The sequence below is a fragment of the Triticum urartu genome, chromosome 6A (genome assembly GCF_056163025.1).
Source record: "Triticum urartu cultivar PI428250 chromosome 6A, HENAU_Tu73, whole genome shotgun sequence".
NCBI classification, from domain to species: Eukaryota; Viridiplantae; Streptophyta; class Magnoliopsida; order Poales; family Poaceae; genus Triticum; species Triticum urartu.
In genome coordinates this window covers 356,965,193-356,979,556 of record NC_141878.1, presented here as the reverse complement: position 1 = coordinate 356,979,556, position 14,364 = coordinate 356,965,193, and positions in this window count along the sequence as shown.

Here is a 14,364-nt window from a genome sequence, read left to right as displayed (position 1 = left end):
CTGCCCACACGTGGCCGAGTCCCAGGAGCGGCTTCAGGATAAAGCCGACTCCTGACTGGCGACTTCCAGAGAAGCCGGCCTTGGGGAGTCGACCCGCGACACCAACAACCCCCATGCCCTCATAAAGAGGGACGGGACGGGGAGTGGCCATTGTAAGGTCCACTCCCACCCCTTTTTCAAGGGCAGGCGTGGCTACAGTACGTCGTACCCGCGGAGATCTCCGCGCGGCGCGACACTATTGCCATGCCGGCCCTAACGTCAGTCCCAGGGGGCGAAGCCCTGTGCCCATGACGGCCTGCTGGTACGACCCAGGGATGATGGGTCCCACTAGTCGGCGGGCGTACGAAAGACGACGAAAGCACCACCAGTCGGCCCAGATGGGAGTCGGCCACCAGAAGTCGGCCGGGCCCTCCCACGGGCCCCACGTGCCATTAATCAGACATGACAAGTAGTGGCCACAGTGATCGCCCGCCAGACGGCGGAGCTGTCGCCACGACCTCATGACCGAGCCTGCATCATTAGAGGCACAGCTATAGTAATCTGCAGCCGGCAAGACCCGCCCGCGGCGGACGCGGCCTGTCGGCTCCGTACTGAGCCAGTCGGCGGGGCCCACCAGTCGGCGTGCCCCAGGAGTCGGCGGATAAGACGGCGGCCAGAGAGATTGACGGCTGGGCCCGCGCCCAGCCGGATTACCATTGTACCCCTAGGGTGTAGGCCTATATAAACCCCCCAGGGCATCCATGCAAAGGGTTGGAATCCATTAGCACTAGACTAGATCGTATAGGAAGGAGAGAGCTAGCCTTGCCTTCTCCTACCTCTAGGAAACAGCTCGAGGAGCAACCGTGTAAACACTTTGCCATAGTGATCATGCGGAGACCCCGTAGAGTAACATTAGGGGTATTATCTCCCCGGAGAGCCCCGAAGCTGGGTAAGTTCCGCCGGCGTGCATGCCTTCGCCTTATCCCGTTTCCAGGCACCGGCGATGTTCTACTCGCCCCCACCATGATAAGCCATCCTTTGGCATATGTCGCACCCAACCCCCGATAAGGGGTCCTCAAGTCAATATTAGGCGTCTTGCCAATGATAAGGCAGTCCAGATACATAAGTAGCGGCGCGATGGCACAGCCTGTGACAGCTTTTCCTCTGCTAGTACCTTGCTGATACCTAACAACAGCACTCCGAATATCATCAACAACCAACTAGCAGTAGTCCATGTCTGCCATGTCCCCAAACACAAGGTTCTCGGCCATTTCTGCCTCCTTGGACACTCGTGTAGACGTTCCAGGGATAACCACCTTCATGAAAACAATAAGGTAAAACACCTGCAGAGCAAGATCATCCTTCGTCTCATCCTTCACAAGTTCAGCGAGGATATTCCGCAAATCCTTTGTCTTGATGTCGTCATTCCTAGCATACCCAAGCTTGCCCTTCAACCTCATAATAGCATCATCGAAACCATCATTCAAGGGCCTAGGGGGGTACGATTACCTTGAGGGAACCCAAAGAGATGGTGAATAGCATCACTTGTAATACGTATAACCTTGTTCGCCTCACCCATGTCCAAAATCATGGTTGAAGGGTCAATCCTCGTGTAGATGTTGCCCATTAAAGGACGAGAAATGTTGGAATCAACCATCAAGTCAAACACACAACCAAAACCAGCCTTGATAACCCTCGTCTTGTGCCTATCTTGTAGCATTTTTGCACACGTCTTGACCTCTCCTAGTGAGCAGCGAACCGTCTTGTTAAAACGTTTCGCCTCACCTCCTCCTTGGCCACCTTCTTTGGGCGCTTTGCCTCCTCTCTTCCTCCTCTCAGGCCGCAGCACAAGCTGATACTGAAAAAATTACATTGACAAGGAAAAAAGGCAGAACAATGAGACACACAAGCTTCACTAAAATTCCACTAATGCCTACATACGCACCACATCTCAGAAGTCCAACTATGTCTACATAGGCAGTACAACCATGTATGACCAGAAGTTAACATGCTTTCAAAAATGTTGGAAATTTACAAAAGCAGAAGTTGAACCATGTATACCAAGGCAGTAATCAAACATGTATCTCAGAAGTCCAACTATGTCTACATAGGCAGTACAACCGTGTATGACCAGAAGTTAACATGCTTTCAAAAATGTTGGAAATTTACAAAAGCAGAAGTTCAACCATGTATACCAAGGCAGTAATCAAACATGTATCTCAGAAGTCCAACTACGACTACATAGGCAGTACAACCATGTATGACCAGAAGTTAACATGCTTTCAAAAGCAGAAGCTCAACCATGTATACCAAGGCAGTAATCAAACATGTATCTCAAAAGTCTAACTATGTCTACATAGGCAGTACAACCATGTAGGAACACTAGTTAACATGCTTTCAAAAATGTTGGAAATTTAAAAGGCAGAAGTTCAACCATATACACTAAGGCAGTAATCAAACATGTATACAAACACGTTGAGCTAATTTCTTCATGTATATACCCAGAAGTCCAACTATGTACACAAAGGCAGTAATACCATAAAAGCAAAGCACGTCGGCTAATTTATTCGTCTATATTGAGATGGAGCAGAAGGTCAGCTATGTACGCCAAGGCAGTGCTAAAAATAATAAAACTACAGCAACAACGACAAATGCTCTAAAAACAGTAAACATGAGACATTCATACCTGATTAGCGACATCATCATCATCGACGTCGTCCTCATCATCAGCATTGAAATCAACATCATCCTTGTCCTCTGGATTAACAAGAGAACGCTTCTTCACACCCTTGTTGATGTTTGCAGGTGGAACCTTGCGCTTCACGCCGCATTTCTTACCCTTACCAGATGCACCAGCACCAAGCGGAGAAGGTGTAGGCGCGGCAGTGGCAAGCACACGAGGACTACGGCGTGGCGTACCACCAAGGCCTAACCCTTCATCTTCAACAACTTCTGCAGGCCTTGAAACACGTGGGCTCCTCCGAGGAGTAACTTCACCAACTACTAGCTTCCTCACAGCCGTCTTCTTGATTTTCTTCTTAATAGGGACAACCTTGCCATCACTACCACACGACACATCTTCCTCAACAGTGAGCTCAGCCGCATGAACAGATCCAGGAACATCAGAACCTTTCTCAAGGCGGGCCACCCTCTTCTTGTCAAAATCTTCTTGCTTCTTCCTCTTACATTGGTCCTCCAGGAGAAGCTGAACAGGCACATCCTCGGGTTGCATGACAGGTTCAGTGCCATCAACAGACTGCGACTGCGTCTCTGACATCTGAAGAGAGCACAAAGGATCCGGAACGGAATCACAACCTTTGACTGACGGAGCCACCTCCTCAGCAGCAGCAGGGGTTTCTGATAAACCCAACTCAGATAAAACATCATTGATGGTGTTCACAGCTTCCTCCTCTGTGGACACATCTGCAAAGAACACAAAAAATTGAAGCAAAAAATAAAAAAATTCAGGAACAAAAACAAAAACAAACGACAAGAACAAGCTAAAAAAACATGGCTCAAAACTTTAAAATGAAAAAAGGGGTTTCACATACTAGGTGAAGCAAGAGCTGCAGAAGCAAGATCCTCAAGGCTTGAAAAATTCTCAAGGCTCGAAGCAACCTCGGCAATCACAGTCAAAGGGATAATGGGTGATTTAGCCGCATCATATATTGGAGCATCAGTATTAACCTCTGAAGCTCCATCTTGATCGCAGGCATTTTTTTCAGAACTATTCAACTCATCACCAACTACAAAAAATGCAAGTAAAAAGGCAGCTGAGTTCTAATCCGCAATCCTACACCAAAGGGACTTCTACTTTTACAACAATGTCCAATACCCAGAAGTTCAACAATACCTAACAAAGCAGTAAACACAAAAAACAAACTAAAAATTTACAAACTAAAAATATATCATGAATGTCCAGAAGTTCAACGATACATAACAAAGCAGTAAAACAAAATGTGCATAACAGAAGTTCAACCAAATTTCATTACAATCAAACAATAATTAAAACCAGAAGTTCAACTATGTGACCCAAGCAAGTAGCACATAAAAAAGATGTAGCATGACCACAAACAGTATTTCACAGGCAAACTAAATATCAATGCCATCAACATGATAACAAAAAAACAAAGATATAAACTACAAAAATGAAACATCTGGGAAGTCCAACAACACTTGGTGACAAAGTTTCACCTGCAAAATCATCAACTACAAAGTAAGCATACACTCTACTAACTCAAACTAATGGTAAAAAGCATGCACATAACCATTACTAGAAGTTCACACTATTAAGAATGGCAGTCCAACATGAATACTAAGTGAAGATATGGGCAGACATATATGAGAATAATGCTATTTAAAATACAAGATACAACTACATTAAGATACTTGGAGAAGGTTTCAAAGCCATGACAACACAACCGCCTTGATGAATGCAACTCCAAACACTAGAACAACCTGCTAAAAATAGGGGATTGATTGCATATAGTTAGCAAGTACAAAATCACACAACAAAATACAGAAAGAAACTGAATCAAACCCTAGGATGAAACAACTACAACATACCAACAAAGGATGAACAGTAGCACATCTAGGCAAGCACAACAAAAAAATGTATCCATAAACTAAATACAATGTCACAGACATAATCTAGACTTTGAAATCCACATCACTAATGCAATTAAATACATCAAATCCAGCATCAACCATCCATCACACCACACCCTCTCTTACATTCATCTGACTACTAAAATCAACAAAGGGGAAATGAAATCCACACAAGTATGAAGGGAAAAATAGCACACACAAGCATCTCACAAACAAATCTGACCACGGGGAATTAAAATCCAACCACCACACGCACAAGAACCCTACCTAATCTACCACCAAACCATCAGAAGAAGGGGGAGGGAGGCGGACGCGAGAGCACACAGAAGAAATAGGTAGGCCTCGACAGATCTGGCGAAACTAGAAGCAAGCATTAGGAGGGGGGGGGGTAGCACTTGTACCTCTCCAGATGACTCCGGCACGCACGAATCCGAGTCGGTTCTTCCACTCCCCACAACGCCACACGCACCTTGCAATCAAGCAGGCAGTTGCCGCCCTCGCTTCAGAGCAGAAGAGAGCGGGCTGGGCGAGAGAGAGCGGGGCATGGGGGAGAAATAGGAGTGGGGGTGTGCGCCGGTTACTCCAGCACGAGGGCAGGGGACAGTGGCGGAGAAATCGGGGGGAGTTGGAGGAGAGGAAGGCAGCGGAGCGACGGAGAGGGGGGAGAGAGTGAGCGATAAGGGGAGAGGAGTTTTCTGACAGGTGGTCGCAAGGGAGATGGTCACTTAATGCCTCTCTGTCGTGGGACTTGCAGCGCCACTGAATTCACACTTTTACCCCCCAACAGCTAAAATAGTAAATACATGTGTAGATAAATAAATGCACCATTTGAATGCATCTATTATAATGAGATAAGATCACAAAACAACACAGCTGATATCCTCAAAACCAAAAATAGATGGCAAATACAGTACTAAAGGTAGAAACATACATACATAAATATGCCCCTAAAAAACAAGAGAAAAGAAGTTCAAAAAATAAAGAACATAAGTTCAAGTACACTAATAAAAGAAGTAAAGGAATAAGAATAAATAAACCATAAAGAAACAAAAAGAAGAAGTTCAACTACAAAAACAGATGAAGTTCACCCTAAACCCTAAAAACCCTAGGATAGATAGTGGGGTCACGGATGTGACGGACTCGCCTCCGCATGCAAGGACGCGGTACGCCGCGTCGTCGCCTGCTCCGGCTCGTTCCTGTCTCGGCCTCGCAGGGGGAGGGGAGGGGGGTCCCGACCCCCCATCACCCCCCTTGCTCGGCCTCGCGCTACCGCATTGCTGCGCTCTAGGATTTGACAGGATGCAATGCGGTTATTCTGTTTCCACCCCCACCGCACGCACCCTAAACCCTAAAAACCCTAAGATAGATAGTGGGGTCAGGGATGTGACGGACTCGCCTCCGCATGCGATGACGCGGGACGCCGCGTCGTCGCCTGCTCCGGCTCGTTCCTGTCTCGGCCTCGCAGGGGGAGGGGAGGGGGGGTCCCGACCCCCCTCCCCCTGCTCTGCCTCGCGCTACCGCATTGCTGCGCGCTAGGTTTGACAGGACGCAACGCGGTTATTCTGTTTCCACCCCCACCACACGCACCCTAAACCCTAAAAACCCTAAGATAGATAGTGGGGTCATGGATGTGACGGACTCGCCTCCGCATGTGACGACGCGGCACGCCGCATCGTCGCCTGCTCCGGCTCGTTCATGTCTCGGCCTCGCAGGGGGAGGGGAGGGGGGTCCCGACCCCCCCTGTTCGGCCTCACGCTATCGCATTGCTGCGCGCTAGGATTTGACAGGACGCAATGCAGTTATTCTATTTCCACCCCCACCGCATGCACTCTATATTTTCTAAAACCTCAAATTAACATGTTAAAAACGATTATCATACAGAAGTTCAGGATAGTTATTGAGTGAAGACCAACAACTATTATAAGTACAAAAACATACTAGAAAAAATAAAAAAATATGCATATCCGTCGGCCAATTCCATGGCTGCTCATGGGACTAAGTCAAAAAAAATTCCAAACCAACGCGAAGAATGAAAAATAACATAAAATAGAAACAAATACAGAGGACTTGCTGCATTACTTTGCAAAGAAGGAAAAGCAGAAGTTCATGTACGAACAACATAGAAGTCCAGCTTCTACAATGACCCTTAGAGGATCTGGAAAAAGTGCATGCATACTTGGGCTAATCCCATGATTGCTCACGAGACAAAAGTCTAAAAACAACATCTGAAGAATTAAAATTACAAAGAAAACCAAAAAAAGAAAATATAGAGCACCATGCACCTTCGCCTTGCAAATGTGGGATGCAATCTGGAAAACCAGAAGTTCAACCATTAATAAAAAAAGGTCCAGATCCTACTGAAGATAGTGGATGATCAAAAAACTATACCAAAACATAGACTAAGGGAAATGAGGATGCATGTGTCTGTGGTCCAGCTCCACATTTACACACTAGCTACAACAAATTTGCAGAAGAAATCTAGTAAGGGTTTTTGATTCCTGGAATGTAATCTGTCCTGGAATATCAATGTCAAAAAGATGGACCTGCATTCATGAAAAGTTTCATTGTTGTGACATAAAAAACCAAGAAAGAAACACCTTAGGAATAATAATTTTTAATGTCGAAGAAACAAAATGCACGAGGCGTAAGTTAACTAATCAAATGTTCTAAATAAGGTAAGTTCAATAATTAGCTTCGTAAATCCGTAAATTTATATAAATATGTGCTTCTCTTGTGACTCCGCGAGGCATAAGTGAAGTCCAACAAACTATTAGAAGTACGAAAACAAACTAGAAAAAACAGAAAAATATATGCATATCCATCGGCCAATTAATTCCATGGTCACTCATTGGGCTTAGTCAAAAAATCAAAACAATGCAAGAATGAAAACTAACAGAAAAAAGGAAAGAAATACAAAGGACTTGCTGGATTACCTTGCAACGAAGGAAAAGAAGAAGTTCAGGTATGACAACGCAGAAGTCCAGCACAGAAACCCGGCCTGACCCACAGGATCCACCCGATCCTCCCCCGATCCCGATCCTGATCCGCCCCAGCCCCGACAGGATCAAACGAAGGAAAAGCAGAAGTTCAGGTATTGCAACGCAGAAGTCCAGCTTGTACAACGACCATTTGATGATCTAGAAATAATGAACGAACGAATTCGTTCGAAGCATAAAATCATCTGCACAAGATTACAACACGTCCGCACCCCCTTGGAAATGATCTGGAAACTCCCTTTCCACAACTAAAATGACCAGAGGGCAAATTTCAAAATCGCAAAAATAACCTGTGCAAAAACCCACGGGAGTGCTAACATCAAATCGCTAGAAATCAAACCGTATGGACCCTCCCGATTAAAATTGACGACTTAGTAAGCCTTGAATTTCACTAAAGTACGCAAATCAGCCATCAAACTTTATAGAAAAATGAGAAATCAACAGAAGCGCATGCTGCAGCTCGGGCGGATGAAGAACACGGGCGATTTCAAATTTGTTTGAAATAACAAGAATTTGTGCACCAAACTCATACCAAAACCTAATTCCCATCGTGCCAGAGCTTCGACAACATCCACAACATGCATTAAACTTGTTACATACACAAGTTCATCACCACCCCGAGAGCAAATCCGCCAATGACCAGAATTCCTATTTAAAACGGGCATTTATTTGCTAAAAACTGTTTACAAATTACACTTACATAACAAACAACATGAATGATCAGAAAAACTCGCGGTAGAGGGCACAGTTGCGAAGATAGCACGAAGGTCGGGTTCGTACAAAGGGAAGTTCAGGCGCGTTACTCAGGCAGTTCAGGTTGTGATTAGAATATTATTCTGATCCCATGATCAGAATAGTGTTTATGTATGTATGTATGTATGTATGTATGTATGTATGTATGTATGTATGTATGTATGTATGTATATATATATGGCTTCTGCACACATCTCCATCATCATTATCAGTACATCCTACATAGGTGAGTTAGGATGCACTTGATCCTGGATAGGTATCTATCCTTCAAACTAACAACAGTACATAATATCCAACAAAAGAGGGCCATGCAACAGTAGCAGGATACATGGCTTAGTCTAGATATTAGTACGAATCAAGTTGTGCATATTTGTTGTTGGCATGAACCACATCACCGCATTACATGGAAGCTTGATGCCTTTCACACACTAAAGATTATCTGGCAACAAGTTGTGTCGACGAATCTCTAGATATGGTGATTCATGAAACCCATAGTACGATGTGTAAACACAGTTCCCCCTAGCGAATGGAAGTTGCATAGCACGGTAATCATCGCCGGCGATATGATCGATGATTGGTTGGATGATTAGATAATTGAGCCCAAGGAACGTGGAGTGGTTGGCAAGGATGTAAAACTGCCTCCATTTGAATACGCCTGGCCCAACGGAGCTAGGATCTTTCTCGAACATGAAGCAGTCATAGCCATCACAGTCACGAACGCCCCAGGCATTGTACTACATGTGGTTTGATGAAATGGTTTGGTCAATTTGGTACGTGCGAATGAGCATCAAATGACCGTCGTCAGTTGAACGAGTGATAAACCACCACCCATCGACCGGTATGATTCCAGGTCCTGCAATCATGAAGGCCAGCGCATTTGCGTCTGCTGTAATAAATCAAATTGGGGACCAACAGGACAAAAATATACAAGCATGTTCAGATTATGTGTGGAATTAATATTAATATAACAGTGACACATATCATAGACAGAGAATTGCAATGCCGTGGTCATAATCATACCCCATGTTTAAAAAAAATAAGCCAATGGCTTTCATATTCTAGCAATATGTCATGGTTCAAACATCATGTAACAATGAGAGGAAAACAGCTATGACAGGGCCTACTCATATTCTACCATAGCACTTACTACTGTTCTCATATCAACTCTAAACAATAACATGTGTGGTTATAAAAAACTTGGAAATGAGAGTAACATATAGCAATCATGAGGTTATACTCTTAATATCTATTCTAACAACCATTAGATGCCCATTGTTCTCATATCAACTCTAACAATAACATGTGTGGTCAGAAAAAATCTAGGAAATGAGAGTAACATATAGCAATCACGAGGTTATACTCATAATATCTATTCTAACAATCATTAGAAGCCAATTGTTCTCATATCAACTCTAACAATAACATGTGTGGTCAAAAAAATCTAGGAAATGAGAGGAACATATAACAATGATGTGGTTCTAGACATACTATCTATTCTAAATTTTTAACAATCAACAGGCAGCCGTATTCATAAGGTAAAGATGAGATGAGATAGAACAATTACACGACGATAGATTCCACCAGTATAGGCAGCCAATCTGTGCATCGACCGCATAAACGATGCCATCGTGCACTATAGCATCAGACAGAAATGGAGGCTCAACAGGATTGACGATGAGCCATTACCATGTATGGCGACCGGATTCCAGATAGACTAATCCCATGTTGAACAAGGCAATGAGCTTGTAATCCATGTAATCTTCTCATGGCGTGGGCACTTCACAGATTACAACCTTCAGCAAATAGAGATCGCACCAAAAGCTCGACGCATCTTGTGCGTAGTAGGCAGGAGTGTCCGGCGGGCCGCGAGGCTCGATGGTGGTAGTATCCAACGTTGGAAGGGTGATCTCTTACTGGGTGTAGATATCCATGAGATGCCATGGACTACCGGATTGGTGGATGAGGACGATCTAGTTGGCCTTCATGCCCACCCAGTAGTGGCCGCACATGAAGGACAGGTGGACGGGTAGTGGTAGCATGTTGAGGGGCACCACGACAACCTCCGTAGGATCGTCAATTCATTGTTTGGGCCACTTGCGAGGATCATGCATCAGCAAGCAGGGTGTCTTTAAAAGGCCCGGCCGGTTGCAGACGAGTAGACAATACAAAGACACCGAGCATGCGGCCAGACGGATGGTGTTGAGCAAGTCCATATGATTACAGATCTGCTCCAAGAGAACATCGAGGGAGGGAATTCCAATCGCGGCTCTGCGTGTCAGTCGGTTCTTCCATGGGGTTTTTAGGGAGCTGAGTGATTGGGGTGTACGGTGCCTGCGAGCAAGCGCGGAAGTGGATTTGGGCGGGCGAGCGAAGAAGATGGCATGTGTGGCCGAGCAGTGAGCGGGGGGATATGGTACGCGCGAGCTACCAAGGAAGATGGCGCGGGCGAGCGAGCAGTGAGCCGGGGGAATGGTGTGTGGCCAATGATGGGGAAGAGAGGAGGAAGAAGAAGAGAGTAAGAAGAAGAGGGAAAGACGGGGAAGAAAGTGCATTAAATCTCAATTCTACTAGTACTACTACCAGGATATGCCGTCCTTCGGAATGTAAATAGTTAAGCCGATGACATGTGGGTCTACCTGAATAGGGCCCACATGTCAGTTAATGGAAGTGAGGAGCGTAGGCATATTTCTGGAAGCGTGCTCCACTGGCAAACATGATGGCAGTACTAGGTAAGGCTAATTTAGTAACACCAACATGCTAGTTCAGCTTATTAATTAGGTGTCCCATCTACTGCAGCGTGTATTGTCACTTCATTGTGAAGACTAGTTGAATAGTTCTCTCTGACCGAGTTGGGGAATAATGGATTGCCAAGACTTCCTATCTACAGTATCCCTATGCCTCTACTCTCATCCTGTCCAACAAGATGAAACATTGGCCAAGGCACCCAGCCCCAATAATGTAGGAGTACTAGTAGTATTTTGTGTCAAACTTTGACCATCTATTTAACTAATAAAATGTTAATGCATTTCACCAAAAATCATATCACTGGATTCGTATTCGAACATAGTTTTTAATGGTATAGTTTTTTATGACATGCATTGAGACCTTTTTAGTTAAATTTATGGTCAAAATTTTACACTAAGTACGAAGAGGACCATTAAACCAGGACGGAGGTTTATATACAGGTCAATAAAAAATCATCAACCAAGGTAGTAGTAAATGATGAGAGCCCAAAGATTTTTTTTTCCGAAAGTACTAAATAATGGGCTCGTTTTCCTCAAGAAAATTGTGTTTACGAACGTATTAATTGGAATGCATGCGTGAGGAACAAATGACCAGAACTTTTACACGCATTGGTGAGTTATCTCTTATTTCTTGCATGCGACGTTTTAATGAAGCTTGAAATATGAAAATGTCAATGGGAGGGAGTAAAAGCGTCATGCATGCATGCATGCAACATGCAACACTCACACATACACATGCACGCACGCAACACTCACGCATCCATGCGGCACACATCACGCGACGCAACACACATGCTCACGCTCAAGTGCTCAACCTACTCCCTATGTCCGTGAAATACTATACATATAGTGATTTACACATTGACCAAGAGGAACTGGAACTTCATGGCATAATAACACCCAAAAGTAGCAAACTTATGTGTGCATGCGACCATTGAGGGAACAAGAATAAATGAAGGTTGTTGCATGCTGTAATTAAGGATAGACATGTAGCCTATAGCTAGAGCACAAGTTGGTGCATCAATCAATATCGATTAGATTAAAGGCTAAATGCATTGGAAGTGTAGATGTACACAATTTGTTGGAAAACCTATGGAGTACACGTGCATGCACTCACATACATAGCCAGGGTGGTTCGCGCGCAAGGGTTGGACTCCTGTCGCGCCTGCGTGAAGTTTTGTTTAACTGACTTCTTGGCTCTGCCAACTGACTTGTGGGACCCATAAACGAGGTGCAAATTTAACCAGTCAACAAAGTGCCACGTCGACTATGTGGCTGGTCAGTAGGGTGCAATACGGTGCTCTACGATGAGCTAGTGATCGTATAATCACCGCTAAACTATATAGTGACCGTAATGAGCGTATTATTACATACATTGACGGCTAGTGTATTTTTCTTGTTGAAAATTAAGCCATATTAGGCGCCTCCCAATGCTCCACCTTGTACAGGTGGTAAGCCTTCCACGTAGGCACAAAATCTGATGTGGCAAGTTATTTAAGATGAGAGAGATGAGTGTGGTGACCCCAGGAAGAAACAATGCTAAGCCCGTGAACCTAGGCAAAACATTTAAATGAAGGAAGCCCACCAATACATGAAGAAATTTAGTTGCTAAATCATTAAGGCCCTTCCTAGTGCTTCATGGCGGACAGGTGCTAAGCATGCCACATACGCAAAAAAATGACATGGCACACCAATTAAAGAGGAGAGAGAGCACTTTCGTGACCCCGGGAAGAACCAATGCCAAGCGCGTGAACCTCGGCAAACCACTTAAATGACACAACTTGACCAATGAATGAAAGACTTTAGGTGCTAACTCATTAAATGAGGTGTGCTTAGCAACAAAAGTTAAGCACCTATGCATCGGCGAGTTGAGATGCTAAGGTAATTAATGCACTTAGCACCTCATCTAAGCACCTTTGCATTGGAGGAGGTCTAAACGAAGCAAGCTTAGCTACCATAAACTAAGCACCTATGCATTGGGGAGTATAGTTGCTAAGCTATTTAATGTGCTTAGCACCTCATCTAAGCACCGATGCATTGGCAGCAGCCTTAACCAGAAAGGACGCAGTATGGACTAGTACTACTTTGATGTGTACCGTCAACTCACCGAATGAGGAGAAGCTTGCTTACTACGCCCTCTTCCTTGCCCATGCGCGATGGCTCACAGGACGAGGAGAAGCTTGCTTACTACGTACGCCTACGCCCTCTCCCTCGCCAACGTCCTTTCCCTCTCCCTCTCCCTCTCCCTCTCCCTCTCCCTCGCCCTCGCCCTCACGGTGGACGTGCAGCGGTTCATTCGGTGTCAAATTGTCAGAAGCATATTGTATTGTAGTATCATCATTGTTGGACCTTCCGAAGAGGCGAAGAGCCAACTGCAAGGTTCACACGAGTATGAACTGTTGAACCTCCCGAAGAGGCAAAGAGCCAAGCGCAAGGTGTTATAGGAGTTGTCGTCCTAGTAGGCGTACTACAACTATAGCGAACGATGCTACTGTATGATGCCGCCACGTCACCTATATCAAAAGATGTGCCACCTTTTTATCAAAGAGCATGTTGGCACCCGTGCACCAACCACACAAGTTGCACGTACACATAACACATTTACTAGTAATAAATTCTAAAGGAAAAATGCCAGTATGCCACACAAGTTCATCTCCACTTCATGTGATAAATTTGTGCACGACTAGTCTACATATATTCACATCACTACCATACACAATTTACAATACTCCACTGACACATTATAGATGGGCTCCATGCCCTCCTCTAGGTTCCAGCCCCAGGTGTTCTTCATGGATGGCATGATACATAGACGTGGGCAACAGGAATCATTGTCGCAACTTTCTAGTCTGGTTCCACAGGATGGAGACTCATTCAAGCTGAAGCGGCATAAATCAGGGATAGCGTGTCCCAACATATCGTTCATCCGACGATGCGCACTGAAGACACAACCATGCTTCATGAACGGCATGCCTTTGGTGTCGTGCACGGAAGGTGGCATCCACTTCACAGTGGGGTATTTGTCCCCAATGAAAAGTGAGTACTCTCCAAGAGTGTACCTCGGCACCCACATAGCACCACGGGGGTCAAACTCGGCGCCGTGCATTTGGTACACACGGCATCTCAGATCTGGACACAAGGTGATGTACATAGTCAAGGTCCATGCATAATAATGTTGTGCTCAAATATGGCGGTCAGTAATATGATGCAGCAAATAGTACTACTCCGGTATAGAGGAAGTAAAATAACTGGCTTAATATATATATCCACTCTTGGCTACATGG